Source organism: Vicugna pacos, chromosome 2, assembly GCF_048564905.1.
Source record: "Vicugna pacos chromosome 2, VicPac4, whole genome shotgun sequence".
NCBI lineage: Eukaryota > Metazoa > Chordata > Mammalia > Artiodactyla > Camelidae > Vicugna > Vicugna pacos.
Window position 1 is genome coordinate 1,369,912 of NC_132988.1, and position 24,679 is coordinate 1,394,590.

The following is a 24,679-nucleotide window of genomic DNA, read 5'->3' on the forward strand; positions in this document are numbered from 1 at the left end:
CACCCAGAAGCTGAGAGAGAAAGCCTCCAGGACACTACAAAAAGCTGCCCAAACTGCCATCTCCATGGTACTACTGAAATAGGAAAGAACAAATCTGACTCCATATTTGATCTGTTTCTTTGACTTTAACAAAGCCAAGTTAATATGCTCCGGTCTTTTCATGGGTTATGATGTCACAGAGGACACGGACAGGTCAACAAGGAACCACTCTGCCGTGATCACGGAGCCGGGGAAAGGGATGGGCTGCAAGATGTATGAAGCAGCCACAACTGTGCCCGTGCTTCTAGGCAGGTATCCAAAATCGCCTCGACAAGGTGTCAAACATTTGTGCCCATGTCCTCATCAACAGACATGTATTAAAGACAAATGGAAACATATAAAAGGCCAATACCCTTGCTGGGTACACCGTCCAAAGAACAAAGTCTCAGTTTGAAAACTGGCCATCTCGGTTCCATGGGATTCATTCTTGGAGAACCTTAAAAATCACTCTTCTGTCCTCAAGAATTGCTGCATATTTGTCCTATCTTTGGCTCAGGGATGCAGCACGTTCAAGTGAACTTTAATGTCTGCACAGATTTGACTGTCTTTTTCCAGGTTCACTTGTCCATTCCAAAGAGGCCTGAGCTAAGTCCATCCTCCGTAAGATCTAGTCCCTCCAGTGACAGCTCATTGAGCCTGCAATTAAAAGCCAAGTGAACAAGACTGTCCTCAGCTAAAAAGTTCACCCATCTTTCACTGTTTTCTTAATCTCCTCTCCTGGCTAATTGCAACAGACTAACACCTCCCTCCACCAAGATACCCAACTATGTCATTTTTCTCCCCAAAGAGAAAATAAGGTCCATAAAAGAGGAGACAACTCCATAGTCACCTCTGAATTCTTAGCATATAGTAATGTCAATAAATACAACTCAGATTATTGTTAGTTTCCTTTAAAACCTTTCTGGTTATTTGAATGAGACCTTGGAAGAGAGGTGTTTGCTGTCCAGTATCTTGATCCACAAGACTCTGGAGGCCTTTTTCGGAATAGCTGTTCACTGATTCATTCAAAACACAACTTATCAATCAAGGAGTAGCTGTGCTATTCTGCCAGGAGTTTGTGGTCACTCTCATGCCAGAACAGCTTTAAACTATATCCTTACTTTGGATTTGTTATTTTTCCCCTCTTCCAACAAAATTGACTTTTCTTACTTTCTTGTCTTGAGGAATTTTTTTTTCCTATTTCACCCTTTAGTAAAGCAAGATTCTCAGGATGGGCTTGGCCCATTATATGATCACCCATCCAACTCCTAGTGTGAGAGGTCTGGGGCTCACATCCTTCTCTCCTGTCAAGGCAACTGAAAATCAGTTCAGGAGCCAACCAGCACACCACGGCTTCTAACGCTCATGTATCTCTCAGAAACCCTGCTTTCTCGTTTGTCTTGGCTTCTGAGAATTTTCCCTCACTTTCTTGACAATGAGTTGTGCAGCTTGAAAGATGAGGAAGGAAGGTTTTATTTCTCAATCAGCATTTTAAGGAACTTGTGTAATGAAGGTTTTCAGGAGTTTCTAGTACCCTCCATTGCCGAGACAGAAAACACACTAGACATTTTCTAAATTTAGTTCTCATGTGCATTTTTTCTTTGCTTTTTTTTTCTTAACTGCTAACAGACATTTTTTAATTAAAAAAAAAATAAGGCCCCAAAAGGAATAGAACACTGAAGGGGCAAACAAAATTAAAGGGCAAAGACAGAAAAATGATAACTACTCTACAAAGTTAATATAATACATACACTATGTATCAGATCAGCAATTCTCAGTAACAGCTAATTGAAACATGACCATGAGGTAAAATTTCTCTCCTGTCAGGACATGGCCAACAGAAAATACAATTAAACCAACAAACTAATTTCCTAAGTCTGGCGAGGTACAGAAGTCTACAAGCTAAATGTGTCTTATTCTAGAAAAGAGGGAGTCTCACCAGCTCTTTCTGTGGAGCCTGAGCCCACGGGAGGACGGTGAAGTGAGCTCTGTAAGTACCCAATTAGCAAAGTGAGTGATGAATAAATAGACGTGAGCTTTGATGACAGAGATAATACTACTATTCGTTTGTCCTTTAAAGTATGACTTCACGTTCAGTGATAAATATTTCGGCGTCCTTAGGAGTTGAGATTTTAGGAAAATGCACAACCTGGGCCCAGATCTCCTCTTTAAGCTCGTGACACTGCAGTTAGTTGTCTCAAAGGCAGCTCCAACTCCACATGCAAAGAGCTGACTTCACGGTGTTCCTCCCATAGCCGTCCTTACCAGGGCCCCTGGTCGGAGGGTAAGGTCTCCCTGCGTCTCCCAACTCAGGCCCATCACTCACAGATGTGAATGGACCCCTCCTTCAGGGACCAGATATCCTCAGACACCGAGTCCCACTACCCTCAACTGACCTACCAGATACTCACTGGCACTCACTCAGCACTGACTCTCTGCTGGAGACCACGCTGCACACTGCACAGTGTATCTCACTGGATCTCCACAATAGTCCTGGGAATTGGGTACATCACTGCTTCAATTGATTAGATAAATTGTTTCACTTCCTTGCGTGCGTCATTCAAGCTGACACGGCTACTAAGCCACAAGCCTGGGCCTGAAAACCACTTGAAAATTGGACACTGCTACACCTCGCAGCCACCCTACTCTGACTCATCACATCATCTCCTGCCAAGCCTTCTAAATGTTTCCAAACATTCTAGAAGACAAATATGAACTATGAGAGCACCCCACTCTCCTACTTAAAATCTGTCAATGATGGTTCACTCCCCTTAGGAGAAAGCCCAACCAGGCCTGAGAACAGCCTAAGGCCCCAGCATCCGCTTTCCCTGCACGGCCGCGCCGCCTCACCCACCACGCAGCTCTACACGTGCCGTGTCTAGGACAGGGATGCTGACTCCACACAACCCAGGGCTTGTCTCACTCGAACAATGATCACCTTCTTCAGTGTTCATCTTCTTCATTGCTGACTCTCACAAAAATGTTTTCTCATGATGAATCAATATCTTTTTCCTTACAACTGCCCATCATTAATAATGAGCTCCCCCCAAAAGAGAGAAGACCTTATTCTCAGTCTCCTTATCTGTAAAGTGAGAATAACAAGGAAATATGTGAGGTTTCAAGAGAAATAATATTCATGTGAGGCTGAGGGACAATTCCATCATACAGTAAGCATTCAATATGTGCTTACTTAATATTAATAAGAATATATTGCATTCTAGCAACCTTCAATCAATGTTTTATGACTTTGTCCAACAGACTACTGACAAACTGTTGGACGAACCACTTTGAGCAGATCAGCACAAGCATACTGGGAGAGGTAAGTGCTGACTCCAGTTACAGCTGCAGCCACCCAGCACTACGGGGCGGGGGCAGTTTGCTCAAACTCTTACATGTTGCTTGAGCATTTAGTTCTCATTATAGAATAAAGACAGTTGTTCTTTAGTCAAAGCTCCTGAAACATAAATCTTCAAAGATTGATGCAAATTAGGTTTCAAGTACAACACTCTCACTAGAATTTATTTGAAAATTATAGTCTTAGCTACTCCGCACATCAAAAGGGCATAATCTTAATGTATCTGACTAAATACACTGAAAGGGTTGTTTAAAAGTAATTAAGAAGAAGCCATTCAGAATAAGCTCTCAGTATCATCTGCACAAAGACCCACCCAAGGGTCTCATTTCTCACTTCCACATAGGTGTTTTCAAGTAGCTTACCTTGGTTCTTGGTTTCTTATAACACGGGGCGGGGAATAGTTGTGGATAGATTTATGTAGCAAATATATACCAAGGGTATTTGTTGTGAAGGAATTCTACAAATAAGAAGATTGATACATAGTCCCACCCATAAGAAATTCAGCCTTTCCATTTACAACAGCATTAAAAATAAAGTGAGAGATACATTTAACAAAAATTTACAAGATTTGTACATTGAACTTTTTGAAGTATCACCAGAATAAATTTTAAAAGATCTACATATATGGAAGACATCCCATTTTCATGGAATGATTGACAATATTATTAAAAATGTTAAGAATCCTCAAAGTGAACTATATATTCAGTGGAATCCCTATCAAAATTCCAGCTGACTTCTATGCAAAATAGAAAAACTGATCCCAAAATTCACATGGACGTGCAAGGGGCCCAGGACAGCAAAAACAACCTTGAAAAAGAAGAGTAAAGTTGGAGGACTCACTTTAAAGTGTACTAAAATGCTATAGTACTAAGTCAGTATGATACTGGCATAAGTTTGGATAAATAAATCTAAAAGACACAATAAAAACCCACGGGGAAAAACTTACATTTACAGACACTTTTCCACTAGGGGGCCAAAAACACTCCATTGAAAGAATAGTCTATTCAACTAATGGTTCAGGGACAGCTGGGTATCTGCAGGCCAAAGAATCAATCTGGAATCTGAACACCCATATTTTATATAACAAATAAAATTAATTGAAAATAGATCACAGACAGAAATGTAAAAATTAAACCTATAAACTTTCTAAAAGAAGACACAGTATAAATCTTTGTGGGCCTAGGATAGGCTTTGGTTTCCTAGATACAAAACCAAGAGCACAAGTGATAGAAGGAAAAAGCAGATAAACTGGACTTCATCAAAACTAAAACCTTTTTCTTACAAAGGACATCATCAAGAAAGTGAAATGACAGGGGAAAAGGGTATCTCAAGTCAGAGAGTGCGTGCTTTGCAAAAAAATAAAATAAATCTTTACATCTAACTACCTCCCTTGTAAAGAAATTGTTTTAATGTTTAAAAAAAATATAGTTAAAGGACAATGTGCAGAATAGAAGAAAAATTTTGCAAAGCATGTATCTAATAAGAGAGTAGTATCCAGGATATATAACGAATGCTTACAACTGAACAATACAAAAAAATACACCCAATTTTTAAATTTACCACGAATTTAAATAGATATACAAATGGCCAATAATCATATGAAAAGATGCTCAGCATCACTAGGGAAGTCAAAAACAAAATGAGATCTCATTTTACACCCACTAGGATGGTTATAACCAAAACATGAACAATAACAAATGTCGTTCAGGAGGCAGAGAAACCTCATATGTGGCCAGGGGAAAGGAACAATGTTGCAGCTTCTTTGGAGAAGTCTGGTATTTCCTCAAAAGCTTAGAGTTATATGTCTCAGCAATTCCACTCCTACATATAGAGTCATCTCTCAATATCCTTGGGGGGTTGGTTTCAGGAACCCCACACCCTGGATACCATAATCCAAGGATGTTCGAGTCCCTTTACAATCAACCATCTGGATTCATGTAGTGGAAACTACAGATATGGCGGGGCAAATGTACAGCCAACAGAATGAAAACATATTCTCATAAAAAATTTCACATCAATATTCATAGCAGTATCATTCAGAGTAGCCAAAAGTTACTAACAATATCCATCCATCAATGAACGGATAAACAAAATTACCAAGAATAGGCCCACAAACTTTTGGTCATTGAAACTTTGACAAAGGAGGTGAGAAAATACAATGGAGTAAAGACAGCCTCTTCAGCAAATGGTGTAGGGAAAACTTAACAGCTGCATGTAAATCATTGAAGTTAGACTACTCCCTCACAGAATATACAAAAATGAATACAAAATGTGTTAAAGACTTAAACATGTAGACAAGACACTATAAACCTCTTAGAAGCAACCATAGGCAAAACATCTGACATACATCTCAGCAATGTTTTCCTAGAGCAGTCTACTCAAGCAATAGAAAAACAACCAAAAATATACAAGAGGGATCTAATTAAACTTACAAGCTTTTGCACAGCTATGGAAACAGTAAGCAAAACAAAAAGACAACCAACCTATGGAATGGGAGAAAATATTTACAATAAATGAAACTGCTAGGGGCTTAATTCCCAGAATATGTAAACAGCTTTTACACTTAATAAGAAAGAAAAACAAACAATTCAATTCAAATATTGGCAGAAGTCCTAAAGAAACATTTCTCCAATGAAGACATACAAATGGCCAGTAGCCACATGAAAAAATATTCAATATCATTATCAGAGAAATGCAAATCAAAACTGCAATCAAGTATCACCTCTCACCAGTCAGAATAGCCATCATTCAGAAGTTCACTGACAATAAATACTGGAAAGTCTGCGGAGAATTGGGAACACACCTACACTGTGGTGGGGATACAGTTTGGTGGAGCCATTGTGGAAAAGTGTATAGATGTTCCTCTAAAGACATAAAATTGACCTCCCAGATGACCCAGCAATCCCACTCCTGGGCATATATCCAGAAGGAACCCTAATTGAAAAAGACACCTACACCCCAATGTACACAGCAGCACTATTTACAATAGCAAGACATGGAAGCAACCGAAATGTCCACTGAGAGATGACTGGATAAAGAGGTTGTAGCATATTTGTCCAATAGACTACTATTCAGCCATAAAATAATAATAAAATAATGACATTGGCAGCAACATCAATGGACCTGGAGAATGTCATTCTAAGTGAAGTAAGCCAGAAAGAGAAAGGAAAATACCATATGAGATTGCTCACATGTGGACTCTAAAAAAAAAATAGAAAGAAACAAAAAAATAAACTTATCTACAGAACAGAAACAGACACAGAGACATAGAAACCAAACTATGGTTACCAGTGGGGAGAGGGTGTGGGAAGGAATAAACTGGGACTTCAAGATTTGCAGATACTGAGTATGTAAAGAATAAACAGCAAGTTTATACTGTATAGCACAGGAGAATATATTTAATGTCTTATAGTAACTTATGTTTAAAAAGAGGATGAAAATGAATACAGGTAGGTCCCTATTTAGCTGAAGTGTTGTGCTGTACACAAGAAACTAACACAAAATTATAAACTAACAAGACTTCAATGAAAATATTTTTAAATAGACCAAAAACGAAAAAAAAAGGGAAAAGGATATTATCAAGCAAAAAGAATAAAGTACTGATTCAGGCTACAATTATGGATGAACCTTGAAATTTTATGCTAAAATAAGCCAGACACAAAAAGCCAAATAGTGCCCTTTAAAGTGAACTGTATCTAAGCGTTTATTGTACTACTCCTGTAAATTTTCCAGAGGTTTGAAATCTATCAATATCAAAATAAAATGTATTATGCATTAAAAACTTAAAACGCTTCCTCACAGGAGGGCTTTAATTATTAAATGCAGAAACGCATATAAAGCTCTTGGAAAAACAATTTGCACGTCCACACACAGTCACTGCTGTCACTGCCACTCAGAGGGTGGTGACAGCACTGATGAGAGCTGCCTCCACTCGCTCCCCTGCAGAAAGGAGTGAAGGCCTGAGCTCTGACAGGCAGGGTGAGCGTGAACCTGAGTCATACACAGCCACGTTCCAGACTCTGCGTTACCCAACTTTCTTATACAAACTGCAACATGTAATGTAAACACGCTAGAGGGATGTATCTTACAACACAGGGAATACAGACAATGTTTTACAGTAACTATAAATGGAGCATCTATTGTACACCTGAAACTAATATCATATTTTAAATCAGCTATATTTTTATGAAAAATTAAAAAATATTTTTAAAATGCTATCACTTTAATATTCAATTCGGTTTTTAAGTTACTACTAAACAGCTCAGAATGTATAAAAGCATTTAATTGTGCTGTTTGCTTACATATTTATTTACATTCAGCCTCTTGCTAAAAGAGAATTTAAACAATTCTGTTAAACACAGCTTAACAACCATAACAACAAAAAGACAAAACTGAGAGTGAAGAGAAAATGAAGATTCAATACTTAAATGAAACCAGGGGGAAGTAAAGTCATAAAAATGGATTCCATGAAGTCAGGGCAAGTGTTAAGGCTGACTAGAAATTCAGCTGTAGGATTCTTGGCAGCGAAACCAAAAAGAAAAGATGATGGGGCGGGTGGTAGAGCGTGTGCTTAGCGTGCACGGGGTCCTGGGTTGAAGCCCCAGGGCTTCCACTAACAGGTCCATACATCTAATTAACTGCCCCCCTAAAAGATCACCAAAGAAAAGAAAAAGAGAAATTTCTTTCCCAAAGAACCCTGATATTAAATTTGGATTAAATATTAAAAAAAAAGAAAAAAAGAAAAATTCAAAAGATAAGTGACACTGAAGGAAAACCACAGCTGGGCTAACAAGCTAAGTCACATATCAAAGTGTGATAAGTGTCGGTTTCCTGATCTAAGTTTTGCTGGGCTACCTGGTAAATCTGAAGTTTAGTGTCAGCTTACTGGGCTAATAAGCTAACCCGAAAATCCAAGGTCAAAAGTTGTCAGTAACGTGATCTGTTCCAAATTGATAAGCTTCAGTGTACTGATTCCTTGCTTTTTGTTGTTTGAGCCTTATTGGGTAATAGCCCCATACTTGTAATTAACCCTATAAAACCTCATGTGCACGTCTTGGAGGTGCTCAGAGCTTTGGAAAAGAAACCCCTCTGAGCCCGCCAGCGTAATAAATCTCAGTACTCCAACCCTCTGTGTGATTCTTATTTCTTGGCTGGACTTTTGTTTCCATAACAACACAAGCGATAATGCCCGTGAGATAAATCTGGGGAGGCTGCTGGTAAATCCCCATGTCTCACGTGGGAAAATCTGAAACATCCTTCTCACCACTCAGAGTCATCATAAGCCCACACCACACCTCCTGCCGTTAAATGCAGGAGCACGGTTAGGGCCCGGCCTTTGCTGTCTTTGTGTCATCACAGTGATACAGGATGGAAGGGGGAAGAGCACAGCCATTCAAGGAAGGCCGCAGCAATTGACATCAAAATGGTGAAGGATTCAACCCCCAATAGGCCTTGAGGCTCAGGATGAAGAGATTTAACTTCTAGCAGATCTTGAGATTCAGTAAACATCCATTGTAATAGTAACCTGGTGAATAACATGCCCCAGGCACCATGGCAGTCCCAATGATAGCCACAAAAGGTCAAAGGGTGGGAAATGGCCAACTCCCTGGGAATCCTAGCCCCTTGCCCTAAGGCTGGTCCTTCTACTTATTAGCATATGAAACCACCAAGCCCAAGAAAACAAGCAACACAGCGCCACCTCGCGGTCACCACTCTCTGTCCCTCTTTGGAGAAGACAGACCTTCTGTCTGTGGGGTGTGTACCTACTTCTAATCTGTGCATGAAACCCCCACACCTCGTGACGTTTCTCTTGCATTTCAATGTATCTGTCTGAATATATATACCTTTACTCAACACTGGCTTGCTCTTGAATTCTTTACTGCATGAAGTCAAAGAACAAAATCTGGTGGGGCACATCCCAGGGGCTCAACGAAAGCCTGGGACACAGCCCTTCTCATGCCCAACGTTTTTTATTCTTGTATCAACAGGACTGGGCTGTGAAGTGAGGTCTGAGGCCCCAGCTAAGGGACAGAACCAGCTTCCAGGGTTCCAATTTGCGGGCAGCCTCTCCCCCAGCTTGGGCCTTGGGGTCTGCCCGGTTCTCTGTGTTTCTCTGTTGTGCTGACTCCCCAGCCATACAGCGTACTCCTAGGCCTGTCCCCACAAAACCCTTCTCTCCAAAATACAAGCACGTCATGTCACAATCCTCTTGTTCAACCAGGAAATGTTCAGCCCACTTTTTTCCTCCCCAATAAAGTACCCAACTGTCCTCCCTCCCATCACATCACTTTTTTCTTTGTGAGAACTCTGCACTCGCCACACCCCATCATGAACACAGGTGTCTTGCTGGCTGTGACCGAGATGTTTCTTTCTCACACAGCAAGCGTCCTTTCACTTTCCCCTTGTTACCTTAAAAAAGCCTTTCCTGAGTCACCCACCCCTCTGATTATGAACTCACAATGTGCTGAAGTTGCAGTCACTATGTGCATACATCCCAGTTTTGGCTAGGTTTCCATCACAAGATCTTCATTAAGGAGCTGCATCAAGAAGTTATACAGGGTATTCTTACATCAGAGTGGAGGAACCTGCAAAAAATTTAAACGGCTTTGAAGAGAGTGTTAACCAGGGACAGAGATGTCGCGGGTCCTAGTCAAAAGTGTCATGAGGAAAAATGTTCTCCCAAGGCTCAGAGTGGCTTCTGAACACAGAATCCTCAGGGAGGAGGTGACAGGCAGTGATTAGGGTGGGTGATACAGGTTACGCTCCCCCAGCTGGGGAAGAATAGGTTTTTTTCTTGTTTTCCAAACAATTTCTTACTACCTTTTTCTCTTATTGCCACATACCATTCCCTACGAATTAAGCATATCAATGTCAGTCATTTGGGCCACTTGGGAGAAGCTACACGATGCCATTCACAGGGATGGGGCATGACAGCCACACCAGTCTGGGTTGAAAGACCAGTGGGGGTATTTGCAAGGTATTCACGGGCATGCAGCAAACTCCCCAGCTTCAATGACCTCATCTCAAAGCTGGGGTCAATAAAACTACCAAGCAAATTGCGTGAAGATTATGGCCAATGTTTACTAGGTAAGTGCCCGTGAAAGCTGCCGCTTAATGGGGAATGAGTACGATCAATGAGGCCCTGTCTACCTGCCCACACGCGCCCTGCCTTCCTGCCTTGCTGCAACAGCAGAACTTGTTTAGCTGAGATGAACACCCCCAGAGCAGCCCAGACGGGAAAGCTCCCAGCTCTGCACGGCGAGAAGTGTTCCTTTCCTTCTCAGAGCTGATCACAGTTTGCTGTCGTATGTTTTTATGTTTATCCCTTTTGTAACTCCCTCTCCTCCGGAGTTTTTGCTCAAGCAGCACAGGGCCAGGTGTGTCTTGGGTCCTGCCGGATATTCTGGGCAGGGAAACAGCCAACTCCATATCTGGCTCTGGTGCTGAACGGAGAGAGCAGAAGGCCCAGGGGCCCATGCTGAACTGAGGCCCCTGCACCCAAAATTATGGTCTGACCTTGGGCAAATTACACAGTCTTCTTTACCCTGAGATTCCTCATCTGTCCATGAAAATAACTGCCCATGTCACACAGAGTTACAAGTATTAAAGGAAATCAACAAATTCACAACCTAGCCAAGGGGCTACAAGTGCATCCTCAACAGACAAATGCTGCCTTTACGGCTCTGATGCACGCTAAGCGGGGCGGCCCCACACAGTGAACACTGCTAAGTGCCAGGGTGTTAAATGCTTCATGTGTGCTATAATACTCTTTAGATCTTACAACAATCCCAGGAAGAAATGAATATTATCATGCCCATTTCACAGATTCACCAACAGGTTGAGAGTATGCATTCTATTCCAAGGCCCTATGGTGAAGAAATGGCAATTTAAACCGGAATCTGGGCCCAGGCCTTGGCTCCATCTCTCTCCCATCCACCTGACCACTTGCCTATGAATTCCACCTGTCCAATATAAAAGTTTGCAGCCGGCCATCTCTTAAAAGCAATGTGTGCCACCGTTTGTCAATGTTGTTTAATTACCATAAACTGTTCTCAGAAACCACTACAGTAAAGAAAGTTGGACTTAAGGAATTCTGCATTGCGTTCTCCTGCAATGTGCAGGATCCCTTTCCTACACCTCCAAATCCAAGTGTATGCTTCCTCCATGTTTATGTTTGCACACGGCTTATTAAAGCAGAAGGTATCTGCAGTAATTCCATCTCGGTTGCTTTCCAAGTTTGCAGATTATCCATATTCGGTCTGTGAACGAAAATACTACAATGTGAATGAGAATACTGCAACCATGTCAGTAAACAAAGAATACTGATACCAAGTCATTAAAGGCTTCCACCACTCCCCGGCGAGGACAGGCCTGCAGCCCAGCCACTGCAGCAACTCACAATGGTGCCCTCTGAGCAGACTCAGAATAAGAAAGGACGGGCTACTGGCCCGAGATAGCTAGGTGCTTGTCTAAAAAATGAATTCAGTGAGTCCTAATATTTGCTTCCTCCCATTCATACAAAATCACTAAATTTTTGAACTTCAGATACCTGGCTTTCTTTAGATAACAAGTAATCTTTTATTGTTCCAACAACCTGGTCTTTGTTGTAGTGCTCCTATATATCCTAGCTCTTCCTCAACCTCTTGGGAGCAGTCTCTCAGAAAGTTCTGAGAGACGGTCATCCTGGCTCGAGTCCTCCCGCCAAATAAAACATAACTCTTAACTTTTAGGCTGCACGTTTATTTCAGTCAACAGTTTTGGACACCATGAAGCACCACAGCAGATTTCTCTCCACCTGAACTCTCCAAGTAACCAGAGCCTTGGTACCAGCAGTGGCCCTTTGTGCTCATCCGCCTCCTCGGGGGGTCCAGATGAATTTGGCTGAGTCTCTCCTGGTTCTCAGATCTCACATATTGGTTGATGATCCTAAGTTTTATCTGGCGGTGTATCCAGGTACGTGGCCCTCCAGTTGAAAGAAACTGAGGTGAATTACCCACCCAGTGGAGACATCCCGAGTGGGTCCAAGTTGAAAGACACTGGGTTCAGGACTGAGTGGTTAGGTAAGAGGCTGGTCTAATGTTTTCCTCAATTTGGTTACCTCCATTGAATTTTTCAGGATAAAAGTAAAACTCTTATGAGGAAACTTTCAACTCCAAATTTTGGACCATCCTCCCGGCTGGTAATAGCATTCTCGGGTGACAGGGAATCTTCCGGGAGTGGTAGACACAAAGACTTCATGCCACAGAGTTGTCCCTGTGGGAAATCTTACTAGCAAATTTATTCTGAGAACCCGACCTTACATTGGGGAATAGAACTTTCAAAAAAAAAAAAAAATACAGAACAGAAAAGAAAAGAAAAAGAAATGACAGATTGCCAGTCTCCAAGTAAAACCCCAGCCAGATTTATGTACATACAAAACTTACATTAATCGGGAATAAGAAAAAAAAAAAAAACTCACTCTGGAAATAACCAGGCCTGATAAAAACATTTTTTGGCATTCTGAACTTATAAAAACAAAATCCCCTTTAGTGGGAACTTGGATTTCTCTTCCTGTGTCCTTGAAATGTAAATGTTTTATCTTTCTCTGGATGTTTTAAGTGTGTGCATGTAAGTATATATATGTTTAGTTTAGTTTTTAAAGGAAACCTTGGACTCTGCCATACAAAAGGTTCAAGTATTGTGTACATACGGTGGCCACGCAAATAAATTGGGATTCTAAGCAATTCTTTGATTGTACCAATTTTCAGATATTTTGCCATCTTAAACTTTGTTGCATCAGCCTGGACCACAAAGGCTTTAAGCTTTTGGAGAGTAAACCTTTGAATTTTATTTAGGCAACACACCGACTCTCATGTGGAAGGGCCTCTTCATCTTATTGGTTTAAAATCACTATATATATATATATATATATATATATATTTATATATATATAAATTGATGGCCATATGATGGATTTTTTAATTTGGAAAAACTTTTTAATTGGTGAAAGTTTAAAGAGATCTCATTATAAACGGCTGTTTTATTGGTACCTATTAAAATAAAGTTTAAATGCAGAAAAATATATCTAATGGTTAACCTAAGAACTCAGATATAAAAATATAACTGGTTTGAAAAGCTACATTTTTGTTTTTCCTTTCTGATAAATGTTTCTAGAGATGCTAATAAAAACTTAGTATAATTAATGTTAATTAGGTTGAATAACTGGAAAAAGGATTGTAAAAATGTCAAAAAAACAGATAAGTGGCTTATCCCAAAAGGATAAATATTTTTATATGGTTATTTTGAATGAGATCAATAAAATGGACATTTTTGGATTTACATACAGGGTTTTGATACTACACTACGTAAAGTTAAAAAAAAAGGGCCAAAGAGTTCACCTACTCCCCCCCAACATTAAAGTTCAAACAAGTCCGTTTTATTTACCACAGTTTAAAATATATTTATATGTAGACTGAAATACTTGATCAAGGATTGGGACAACAGACCAATTAATGAAATTAAAAATCGAGAAGGGCCTAAGCTCTTTGGCTGAAACTTGGGCATCCTAGAGACTTCTATAAAATTATATACAATGTACACCCACAAAAAAAAGGTTTCTGTCACTCCTTCTAGAAATAAGAATTATTGATTAAACTTAATAAATATAAAAATTAAAGGTATAAGATTTAATAAAATTGAGATAAAAGTTTGTGAAATTGGTATATTTAGATGGTCTTTATATAAACCTTTTGCTTATGTTGTGGGATAGATATGTTTCAGTGGAAAAACGCTTCCCCTTCTTGGTATTATAAGGCTGGGCACATGTCTATCCCTCTGAAAATATTAATTGAACAAATTAAAGGAAACCAATATAGTTACTTGAGACGTCCAATATAACGTAAATCTAAAAAGTAATTTGAGTAGCTAAAAAAAAATTATAGGTTTACCCTGGGTTTAACTTATAACTCAAGGAAAAGAGACCTTAATAAATGTCTTATGCAAGCTTTGGAAGACAAAATAAAGAAAACCTTAGTTTTAAAACATGGAATTCTTTGTTTACAGCTCTTCTCACTGATACAAAAATGCCAATTAAGGAGATAAAATTAGGTCTGGGTGACAGAGCAGTTATCTGGGGACCTGGAAGAGAGTGTCTTTGTCTTGCAGATCAGAAATATAAATACAACAAACAGTGACCTAGGACTGAGCCTAATTAGCTCAACGAAATAAAACTTGAGGCCATGAAATTTTTGGCATTTTAGAACTCAGAACTCTGACGGGTCCTTCAGACTTTGTGAGGAAATCTTAATTATCTGTTTCATAAATAGTAAGCCTTAGTGATTTGAGCAAGCAAATTCAGCTTACTCCAACTATTATTATAAATATAAGTAAGTTTTAAAGTGAAGCTATGAGATCTCTAGCTTTTGTCTGTTTATAAGCCTGCATACAGATTATAGAAGTGAGATATTTCTACTGCTAAAAAAAAAAAAATTTCGAAGTCAAAGAGCTCTGCTTAATTGATGTAAAAATATAAGAGCTTAAAAATTAAGTATTTTTAAAATAAAAACTTAACAAATTGACTTTCAGTGCCATGTGAATTGGAAAATATTCAATATTAAGGTAATATTTGATATTGTTTAGTTTAAGTATGTTCTAATAAATATAGACATCTTTAAAATCATCCATCTTAACTATAATACCTTTACTGTACCTAGGTTTAATGAAAGTCAAATAAGATCCTGTTATATCTGTTGCAGATTTGTCAAAAAAAAATAACAGTAATGTGCTGTGGTAAAATTTTAAGTAAATTAAATGCAAATGAGATGAGAGCTTTGGGTAAATATTTAAAATATATTTTTAAAATGTATGCTTAAAATAATCTCTAAATGTTTGATATCTTTAAATTCTAGAGTTGTGCTAAATTAAGTTAAATGACAAGATTTTATTAAATATCTATGCCATTTTCAGATAAAATGATTGAAATATGAATTACTTAACATTTAACTTCCTCTTACAGTGAAACTAAAGGTGTTTAGAAATATTAATAAATGGTTGGTGTCACACAGAAATAGTCTCTATTAGTAAGGGAATGATCTCAGTATCCTAGGAAAGTAATATAAATGCGTAAAGGAAGATGTAAGAATGGAATAATACTTTGTTAATGAAAAATAGTGACTTTCTCCTGAAGCTGGTTACCTCTGAATGGAAGACAAAATAAGGGACACACTAATATAAGTATAGAAAGCTGTGGAAGGCTTGTGGAAAAGGAACCCTGAGGAAAGTTTTGTACGTGGTCAGAATTGGCTAAGTTTAGAATCAAATTGGGCAACGTAAATGAATCTTAGAAGTTAGCTGGAACAAGATTAGATTTGGTTTTCTCTCTGTTAAGAGGAAAAAATTTTCTTAAAATATTAATCCACCTTCAGTAACAGATTGTAAAACTTCTTATACCACTTAGCTGATCTGTTCTGCCTTTACATTTGACATATTTTCTTGTTAATGAATTAGTACTACATTACAGTTATCTATATGTTTATCTGATCAAGTGTTCTGAAATCTTTCAAAAAGCTCCCCAAATATAAAATTCTAATTAATTAAATAAAAATTAATTTAATTAATTAAAATTCTTTTAATCTCCAGTTAAGTTTGGGATGCTACAGAAGGCCCCTGAAACATCCCAAAGAGAGATTTTTAACTATAAAGTTTCATTTGGCATTTTAAATAACATGGAATTGTCAAATGAATCATAAAACTTCTAAGGTTATATTGAATGAGAAATATTATTAATATAGGTATTGTAGAAATTATATGGACTCCCTAAAATTCTGGTTTATCTGAAATGTTACCAGTGATAATTATGGGTATAGTGAACAGGTTTCTTTATTGATTATAGTGTAACGGTGTTTAACCATGCTTTTAAATCTTTTGTCATTTATAGACAGTTAATTGTTTTCTTCTGATGGTTTTGCAAAATGCTTTCTCTTCAAGGAGATTTACTGATTTCTAATAAATTTCAAACTACAGCACTGAACTAAACTGGGTAAGACATTTTAAAGTTCTAATGAAAACTCTCATTAAAAGAATTAGTTACATGGGACTGATTAACCAGCTGAATATGGTTATAATTTTTGATATTGTTTGAAATACTACTGCCTTTTAACCTGTTTCCCAGACATAAAGAATCTCTTCTCCTTAAGCTAGTTATGGTTCACAGCAATTTGATAAATTATAACTATGTATACAGACTTGGAACAGTTATCTTTTCTCTCTATCTGATCCCTCAAAAGACTAAAAATACTTAGGTCCCCAGTGGCTCTATCAGACAAATTAGGGAGATCATCTCCTAAGAGATATAGGAGTATAAAGGTATTTTAAGGATTTTAAAGAGAAAAGAATTTACCTAAATCTGTAAGGCAAAAATCCATGAAAAGCCTTGACGTGGCTTTCTTGGCCTTAGAAAACCTTATTAACATTCTACCCTGAGACTCCGTATTAAAACTTCCAACACAGTCAATTTAAAAAGCCTATATGATCAAATAATCAGATTTAATTTGTAAAGAAATTAATCTTGATTTGGCTATATTTGAGAAAACTGAGGGTAACTTTAGAGAGAAAAAAATTATATTTTAGTCGATATTAAATTCTAGTTTTGTTAATTGAGGTCCATATTTACTAAGACACTTCCCAGATCATTCCTTGCTGTTATGTCACACTGCTGTACAGTTTAATTGAATTATGAAAAGAATACTCTAGGTTTGATTCTGAAGCTCAGTAATCTATCCTTGGGTAAAATTCCAATGTCCCATGACCTGCAGCCAGGGGATTATGCATACTGCAACAGGCATGACTTAAAGAACTGTCTCCAACCTGAATGGAAAGACCCTTTTTCAGATACTCTTAACTAGACCATACACACCAAAGCTGAAGGAAACGGAGTCTCGGATTCATTTCCTATCTGAAACAGCCGCTGCAGTGCACTGGCCTATAGAGCGCTGCTCACCTTAAAACAATGCCCAAATGGAGAAAAAGCTTCCATACCAGGATGAGAAGAAGACGACATCTGAGCTAGACTGCTGACCCAAGACACCGGACCAGGACTGTATACCAATTACTTTGATAATTTCTCCAACCTTTGATTATGAACTACTCCAATTGTTAAGTTTATGATAAATTACCTCTGTCTAGTACTTCTGTGTTACCTTGGTGGGTTTCCCTAATACAAGGCTCTAACTAGGTAGCCCTCAGAAACATTATTCTAAAAAGAAATTATAGTTCTGTTTAGGCCACTGTTGATCTTACAAGGTGGGAGATTTCAACTGGCCAATTAATACCTGCTCTGACCCTGACCATAAATATGAACTTTCTCATAGGATCAAACTCAGAAACACAAGCAAAATTTTAACCCAAAAATACAACTTCTCGACTATTAAATTCTTACTCGTGACTTTATTAACGTTACTAGCTGTATTACTTATATCCTGTCTATTTTATAAAATTGTTGTCTATTACATTTCCCAATGTGTAACTAGGCCCACAAGATTGATGATGGCTAAACATCTTGAAGAAACAGATAAAATTTATAACCCTGAATAAAATAAATATAATAGTGTGATTCTAGGTATGGGAATGAGCAAAGAAGGTTAAACACTTCCTGGATCATAATAGAGTAGTAAGACAGGTGATCCAGAGAACTTTTAGTATCAACAGGGCCTGATAAAAAAAACTAACACCTTGAATGGCAACTCAGAAGATTCTTCACCTGAACTAGGAATGAGCCATCCTAGCACCGTGGGACAAAATTGGTCATGAAATGTCTCTCAAAATATTGGTCGAATTTAGGACCAAGGGGGAACACTGTGAATGAAAATACTACAATGTGCATGAAAATACTGCAACCATGACAGTAAACAAAGAATGCTGAATCCGAGTCATCAGCGGCTGCTGCCAACCCCCAGCGAGTACATGCCTACAGCCCGGCCTCTCAGCCACTCACAGTGGTGCCCTCTGAGCAGACTCAGAGTAAGAAAGGACAGGATACTGGCCCTAGATAGCCAGGGGCTTGCCAAAGGAATGAATTCAATGACCCAAATGTTTGCTTCCCACCATACATAGAAAACCACTAAATACTTGAACTTGAGATATCTGGTTTTCTTTAGATAACAAGCAATATTTTATTGTTCCAATTACCTGATCTTTGTTGTAAAGATTCTATTTATCCTAGCTCCTCCCCTACCTCTTGGGAGCAGTCCCTCAGAGTGATCTGAGAGGCTGTCATCCCGGCTTGAGTCCTCCAGCCAAATAAACCAAATCCCTTAACATTTAGGCTGAACGTTTATTTCAATGAAGTCCCAGAATAGACACAACTCATCAATTCTGTAATGGAACACACTGAATCAGGAACCAAAAGCGTGTTTTAGTCCAGAAAATCTCCAGGTTCCTATTTCTTCCTGTCATTATACAATCCCTCCAGAACTCATTACTTTGCTGTCTGCTCCTCTGGCAACCAAACTCAGAGAAGAGTCAACTCAGCAGAGCACCATGCTGGGGAGAACCCCCCGCAGAAGCACTGCAGGCTGCCTTCCCTCCCGCACGCTCTGCTGACCCTTGGTGTCCTCCGTGGAGACCAGGCCAACACAGCTCTTCCCAACAGCTGCAAAGTTGCTCACGTTAAATAAATCATTTTATTTTATATGATATTTTACGTATATACCCATCTCTGAAAACAGCTTTGCCAGAAGCCCAAATCTTCAACATTAATCTGCAAAGGCAAATCAGGTCCCAAGGGAAAACAAGTCTTAAGACGACGCTAAGGCCTCCAAAGTCCTCTCCACGACCATGAACCAAACTGCCTGCAGGTCTGCAGCTGCAGGAGGCTACATGTCTGCTTTTAAAGCAACCCCTTTCTGCCCTCGGGTGCTACAATGCCCTTTTATGCCCTCCCATCACAGGGCAAGAGGAGCCGCTGCAGAACCTTGCAGGGCAGCACTGACAGGACTGGACAAAGGGGATCAGAGCTAAACAAAGCATTCTGATGACACGAGCTTGTCACTGTGTCTCTTTACAGATGTAGATATATATAGAGAGAAGTGGGGTGATATTGCTCAAAGTCACACAGCTAATAAGTGGCAAAGTATATAACTCTGCTCCTCCCTCCTGTGTGACGCCCAACTGGGACAACCACAGGGTTCTCTCGTGGCTGCCTGAACAGTCTTTTCCTATCACTCATGACACACAATAGTGTCTGAACTTAGCCTGCATTTGCAGCATCTTTTCCCTCCAGTTTCTCAGGAACAAGGCTGTTCGGGCCTGTATGAATTCCGGCTTCCTGAAATCTCCGTGCTCAGGCTGGTCTTGCCTGTGCATCCGGCCCGCTGCTCAGAGGCTCTTCCTCCCCTGCAGGAGGACGTTTCTAATCTTCACAGGGACACAACCTCAGGGGAGCTCTCCTCTCGCCCTCAGCATGGCAGGTATCCCAGGCCTCATCCCTAGCAGCCCCGTTAGGACGGTGTCTGCCCAGCTCTGCTAGTCAGATCAGCAGCCTCACTGCCAGGGATTATACCCAGGACACACTGCAAACCTACTGCCCGCCTCACAGCCCCCAGCCAGCAGGTCACCTGGAAGTCACAGCAAGTGCCCCACCCAATCCAGCAGTCTCTTCTTTTGCCAGCACCACTGATGAATGGTTTCCAACCTTCGGTCAGTTTCGCACAAAACAGCACCTTCAACTGTGAAACGGGCGGTTTTTCTTCTGCACCTCATCCTTACTGGAAACGTAAAGGGAAACCAAAAGGCCTTTTCTCAACCCTTTTCTGATGAAACCCTCCCACCCACAATACTCATATGCTCAAGAGCTTTGGATCCACATGATTTTCTTTCTCTTAGGCTAAGTGGCTCAAAAACTAAGGGATTCTTTCTCCTTTGAGGGTATTAGCACTCAGTTTCTCGGCTTTAATCTGTTTTTGTCTCTCTCTTCAGTGACCCTAGCAGTTGCCACCTCTTACTCCCTTCAGCAGCCTCCCTCCCAACATCTAGTCTAGGAAATCAGCTGTGATGAGGGGCACGGGGGCAGTCACAGAAGATGCAACTAAGGCACAGAGAGGCTACATAATTTGCCCAAGAAATCACCTTGAACCACCAACAGAGTGTGTCACGTCCCTCTGTTTAACTCTAATGCTAAGCAAGTTAACTTTTTGTAGATTATGTTTATAAACAGATGAGGTATGAAAATACATACAAGGACACACATCAACTCTAAGATATTCATTAACTCCACTATTTTGTTTCTATTTATTTTATTTCTATTAAAAAATTAAGAACCCCTGCAGTCAATATAGCAAAATGTTACTGGGTTTTAAATCCAGAATATACAGGGGTTGTGTCATTACTCATTCTTGTATGTATTTTCACAAGACAAAATGATTTGAAAGTCTCTCTCCCCGCCCCCTACTCACTACTGGCTCTCACCAGAGCTCCCAGACCACACATCTAACAGCCTTTCACTTTACCCACAGCTGAACTCATCAGTTTTCCCCCAGAACTCCCTCTGCTGCTTTCCCTCCTCAGAACACAGCAGGACCATTATTTAACTCATTAATCCACCCAGAAACCTGGGCCTTACTCCATCCTACCTTCACAGAAATCATTGATCCTTTCCTCTTTACCATCTAAACATGCCTTCAATCTGTTCGCTTTTACCCACTGACCGTCCCACCGCTCAAGTGGAAGCCAACAACACTGCCCACCTGGACTCATGAGTCTCCCAAGTGGTCCCACAGCCACTCTCCCCTACTTGAGACAAATGTGATTGTGTCTCTCCCACGCTTTTGGACTCATTTCAGACCCACTGTTCTTAGAAGAAACTTCAATTTCTTCACCTGGTGAAGGTCTTTGCCATGAAACTGTCAGCTCAGGAAGGGCAGGACACACCCTCGTCCCTCGGCTCCACCATCTGGCAGAGCATCAGCTTGGGAGGATTGAGTTCTTAGCAAACTACTTCACTTATCCATACAAATCCATGGTAGATTAGAAAGATTTTAGATGTTGAGCTTGACTATTAATTTGGGGATTTTGCACTGGCAACCTGCAAGTATATATTCTAATTATTGTGTCTTCTTAAAACCATACCCAGATTAAAGGAGTATTTGTGGAATGTCTTCGGAGTAAAAGGGACTGTACTTTTACAGATTTTATGTTTTATTACATGAACAACCAGGACAGGGTCACAAATGGAACCGCCTCACAAGTGACAGAAGAGAGGTGAGACGCATATAGCAACAGGTCACAAAGATGGTAAGAGCAAAGTTGTTTCTCCAACCCCCGAAAAAATTCCTCCAAAAACTGAAAACTCAGAAATTTGAAAGTAAAATACTATCATATAAAGAAAGAAAATAAATAATCCTCTTCATCAGGGTTTCTAGATCTGACTGCAGAGTTATTAGCAGGCCATACTGAATCCTAGCACAGAAAAATCAGATGGACTAGTGGTGAGTAAGTTCCAGGAAAACGGCAGTAACTCCTCCACTTGAAAGAGGACACACACTCACTTGTTCAAGGTGATTGTAAACCACATTCTGCAGAAATTCAGAAAATTCAGGCACCGCTTCTAGATGGTGATGACACGGAAGGACGGCTTGGATGCATGCTTCTAACTGAGTCACCGGCATTCTTACACTGCAGGGGGAAATGGAGGCCCTCAGCCAAGAGCACAGTTGTTCCTGTCATGTATCCCAGGCCGTGCCTCGGGGACTCAGTGTACTGTAGCAGTCTGGCCCCAGGTGAGGACCCGCAGCGTGGCCCAAGCAAGCAGGAGGGGCACTGTGCTTGAGAAATCCCATCCCCCATGGGGGCAAGAGGGGCTGGTGGGGTTGTGTGAACCTATAAATGCTCATAGAAATACACCTGCATACATTGAAGTGATAAAATTAAAAGTAGCAGGCTATTTAACAAAATTTCAATTGTCAGTGTTAATTTTACCATTCCATTCCGCTTGTCCCCTGCACTCTGAGACAGGCTTAGGCTCTCTCACACATGCAGCTCTGATGCAATAGTTGTGAAGTTATTTTACTTTGCTGCAAGTGTCTTCGCTCCCAGTGTCACTGTGACTGTCGTCTCTTAACACAGTCAGATATCTTCCTGGATCTCTCCCTGAGTTCCTTGCTCCTGCTTCTCAGATCCTGAGATAAAGAACAGGTGAAGGCACATGACTGGAAAAGTCAATGTGGACTTGACCAAAGTCCTCAGTGACCCCCTAGGTGAGTGCTGCCCACCCCTTACCTTCGATTCTCAAGGTTCTGCCCAGGGTGACATCCAGCCAGGAGAGAGTCCTGGGCCCTATTAAAAGCTGTGTGGCTTGGGTGCAGGGAAAGCTGCAGGAGCTGGTTCCGTAGCCGGTCCCATCCACACCTCTGCTCCTCTCTCTCCCGAGGCAGCGCTGCCAAGCCCCCAGGCTCCCTGAGCTTCTGTCTTTCTCTTCTACTCTACTTCAAGCCCTTTTCCTCTTCCTTTATTCCCTGATTATCCCTAGCTGGAGTGATTTTTCTATCATAGAATCTGAAAAATTTTCCTGCAGCTGAAAAAGAGGTGCCAGAGATCAACGCGCATATGGTGGTTCCTGAATAGAGCCCCTGGTTAGGGGGACCCTCACCAACACTCATGGGGCATCAGGCATGTTGCAGGGTCGACCACCACCAACAAGAGTTTGCTGTGACACCAAGGCACGCACAGCATCCCTGCTCACTAAATTGTAGTTGTAGTCCTTTATTAAGAAGCAAAAATAAAAAAATTGCTCATGTTTCTTACTAAAATTATTTATGAGGGAGAAAAAGAAATTGTAATAGAAAGAACAAATTTCACTCCATGTTAGATGTGTTCATTTGGCTTTAATCCTGTACCTTGTTTTCTAGGCTCAGACTTGCTATCTCTGCACCTTTTGTAAAAGAAAGTTGCCTTTAGCCTGAAATATCCAGGAGGGTCTATTCTCCGGGCTCTGATCTTTAAGGATATTTGCTCTTCTACACTTATGTATAGATGGCAAGTTGTAAAATAGTGAATAACCTTTCTTTTTTTTGGAGGTTTTACAGGGACACCATAATTTGACCCACATGGACAGCTGCAGGAACAAAGGATTTCAAGGACAAACAATTCATACAGCAAGAAGTTTGCAACAACCAGCCACATCCCCGCCACTTTTTAGTATAAAAGGAGACTGAATTCTGCCCTGGGGAAGAGAGTTCTACTGGATAACAATATGCCATTTTCTGGGTCTGCCAGCTTTACAAATAAAGTCTCTTTTCCTTACTCCAACATCTCATCTCCCGATTAATTGGCCTGTCATGCAGCAAGCAGAACGAGTTTGGACTTGGTAACAAATTGACTGCCTTAGAGGTAGTATGTCTCCACTGTTTCCTCATTTCCAGTATTTCACAACCTATCAATTTTATATGCTTTTTAACAACATGAACAAAAAACCTATTACAAGGAATTGATTCCACAGAAATAAAATTATTTCTACTCCTTCAAAACTTTTTTCTTTTCTATTTTATTTTGTTTTGCTTATTGAAAAGAAAATAAATTCAAATCTTTTTATTTCACGTATTTTTATAACTAGATATTGTAAATACTACAAAGATATTTAAATTGCAATAAAAATTGTTCATATATTAGTATAAAGATATATACACAATCAATGCAGATTAGGAAAGGAGTAGATATTTACTAAAAATCCACTGCACATCCAGTCTTTTACAAGCATATCCTGGAATATAAGCTCTATTATCCAGGGTCCCCCACCCCCAATCTCACTGCGGAGTCCCTTAGTAATCAACTACCAAGGCACCAGCATAGAACCATGAGATCACTATTTTAGGTATAAATGAGAGTATTAGCTCATTCAATTCTAAAACAGAAACCTTAAAATAAATACTGAACTTACTTACAGATAAACAAATATGGACACAAAAAAGTACAGTTTCTCCCCAAATTCACAAAGATAATAACTGGTAAAGGCAAGATTTGAACTCATCTGCCTTGAATATAAAGCTAAGTTGGAAATCCCCTTCAACTGTGGAGGACCAGCAGCACAGCCTGTCACCCTATCTTTGTTCAGATCTGGCTTTAGACAGCCTGAGACAGCACCCCTTCCTATGGAACTCGAGGGCAAACAATAACAATAAGGATTTTATATTCAGTAGTTTCTTAGGTCTCAATTATATAAAGTGTCAGCAGGTCAGCAGAAAACTCTGGGAAATATGAGTGGGTCCAGAGCTTTTTGCTGATAAGAAACTCAATCTATCAGGACAGAGTGACCTTCCCATGAGAGGCCTCATGGACATA

The 24,679-nt window shown here is 40.0% G+C and overlaps 1 protein-coding gene and 1 long non-coding RNA gene across 5 annotated transcripts in view; both read right to left on the minus strand.

Annotated features, from left to right (window-relative positions):
- The window catches only part of LOC140688692 (trafficking protein particle complex subunit 9-like), a 175,171-nt gene that overhangs the window by 56,122 nt on the left and 94,370 nt on the right, over positions 1 to 24,679 (minus strand).
- Positions 1 to 24,679, minus strand: part of LOC140688695 (uncharacterized) — a 38,595-nt gene that overhangs the window by 7,057 nt on the left and 6,859 nt on the right. For 4 of the 5 annotated variants that reach the window (XR_012063443.1, XR_012063439.1, XR_012063438.1 and 1 more), the window contains 3 exons: positions 22,322 to 22,521; positions 21,892 to 22,018; positions 9,686 to 9,957 (listed from right to left, as the gene is read on the minus strand). This is a non-coding gene — a long non-coding RNA (uncharacterized lncRNA). Of the gene's footprint in view, positions 1 to 9,685; positions 9,958 to 21,891; positions 22,019 to 22,321; positions 22,522 to 24,679 lie in introns of those variants that run through there. The other variant, XR_012063437.1, reaches the window with a different exon arrangement.